This window comes from Hylaeus volcanicus, chromosome 2 (assembly GCF_026283585.1).
Source record: "Hylaeus volcanicus isolate JK05 chromosome 2, UHH_iyHylVolc1.0_haploid, whole genome shotgun sequence".
Taxonomy (NCBI): Eukaryota; Metazoa; Arthropoda; class Insecta; order Hymenoptera; family Colletidae; genus Hylaeus; species Hylaeus volcanicus.
In genome coordinates, this window is record NC_071977.1 from 21,744,487 (window position 1) to 21,746,672 (window position 2,186).

At 34.5% G+C, this 2,186-nt stretch overlaps 1 protein-coding gene across 2 annotated transcripts in view; it reads left to right on the plus strand.

Moving 5' to 3' along the window:
- LOC128884795 (lysophosphatidylcholine acyltransferase-like) overlaps positions 1-2,186 on the plus strand; it is a 48,966-nt gene that overhangs the window by 33,022 nt on the left and 13,758 nt on the right. The window lies entirely within an intron of this gene.

Consider the following 2,186-nt stretch of genomic DNA (forward strand, 5'->3'; position numbering starts at 1 on the left):
AAATTTCATTAGGGGTAGAAATCGATTCTGTGCCTTTTTATTCAAATATTTATGTGTAGCTTAATTAAAAATATTTACTCGTTACTTTGCCACGTTACATTACCAGCCGTCTGAATTCTTAACCTGATGGCTATTACAGTTTATCTATATGAAATTCAGTAATTAACAAATTTTCGTATTATTTGTAACTGTACTTTAAATAAAAATATTTACTCGTTATTTACTTGACACAAGTCTCAACCTGATGGCCATTACAATTTGTCTATATGATATTAAATGGCTCACAAATTTTGCTTATTGTTGGTCTTCTAAGTGCATCTACATGACAATTATTAGCTGCAAACATTCATTTCGTGCCTTTACTTTATAACTCTACTTTAAATAAAAATATTCATCCTCCAATTTGTCACATTCAATAATAACGAAACACGCAGTTTATTTCAATAGTTTATTTTCCAACTAACACGTACCCTCTCGGAATTTTTGACTGAGGGTTGGTTTCTCTTCATAAATAAGTAATTTTTTTAATCTTGAAAGTGCTCTGCAGACGCGGGAACGTTTCATTTTTACTGCATTTTTATTCGCAAAATGTGTCACGAATTATTAAGTCTACCAGAGACCTGGGCAAATTTCATTAGGGGTAGAAATCAATTCTGTGCCTTTTTATTCAAATATTTATGCGTAGCTTAATTAAAAATATTTACTCGTTAGTTTGTATAATAAATGAAAGGCACGGAATTAATTTCTGGACTTAATATTTAAAATAAAAATAAAGAATATGACTTAATGTTATTTTTGTTGGTCTTTATGATCAATTGTTTTCGTAGCAGGCCACTTGGGATAGTATAGATAGTTAATAACTAGGGGTGTGCGGGGATGGAATCCCGAGAATTTCAAAATCCCGAATACATCCGGGATTCCCGCGAATTTCCGAAATACCGAAACCATTCGGGATTCCCGACAATTTCGAGATCTCGTAAATGTTTGGGATTCCCGGAAATTTCGAAATCCCGCAAATGTTTGGGATTCCCGGGAATTTCGAAATCCCGTACATTCGGATTGCTGAAATTTTCAAGAATAACAACACTTTCGGAAATCCCAGATATTATTCTATATCCCGTACATTGTCGGGAATCCCGAACATTTTCGAGATCCCGTATATTCTCGGATTCTCGGATTTTTGCGGGATCTCGTGTATTCTCGGGAATCCTGAATCAACTCGAGAATCCCGAATATTCTCGGGAATCCCGGATATTTTCGGGAATTCTGGACATTTTACGGAAATCCTGAATATTTTCGGGAATCCCGCACACCCCTATTAATAACTCGCTCATAACTCATTATAACTCACTGGTTACGAACACGTTCGACTGTTTATGATGAATTGCAGCAGCTTTCCTGTGGATAAAGCCTTAAAGGTTTCTGCTGCCGGTACTTTTACCTTAGTAGCTCGTAGAATTGAAGTCAGTGACATTGAAAGTATGCGGCGGGGTGTATTCTAACGTATGGGAACCATTTCAGCTGACGATTAAGGACGCAGAACGAATGAAGAACGATCATATAAATAGTTACCCCGTTTGTCCTTGTTGCCGAGTGAAAGTCGTTTTTATCCTTAAGTAATGTGCACTTGCTTACCTTCACAGGAAGCTCAAAATGGTAACCTTCAACCTAAATGCGAACCTACACTGGTCGCGTCATAAATTTCTCAATCCCTCAAATATTACGATAACAGTCCATGAACAGTCTTCTCGTTGCTAAAGTATTTCGACATTGACGGTGGTTGGTGAATGAGTAAATGTTTTTACGTAGCTCTTGTATTAAAAATTTGATAGATTCGAATATGAGACAGATTCAATAATTCTTTATAATTAGACTGCGGATCTTTATGCATTTATAGGAAATTTGAATGTGCAAGAAACTACATGATGCAAACAATATGCAAGAATATAAAAAAGATTGAAAGTAAAGTTCATGTTATAATATTTGCAGAATAAAATAAATTCCTATTTAGGTATAATTTTTGTAGGCACGTTCGCGAAGATTTTATTTTGCATAAAGATTCGCAGTCTACTTATAATACAATTAGTTTTCATACAATTAGTAGATTTATTATATAAATTTTGGGATAATTTATTTGAAACAATAGGTACCTTGAAACAACGTTTAAAATACCAGTGTTATTGTTT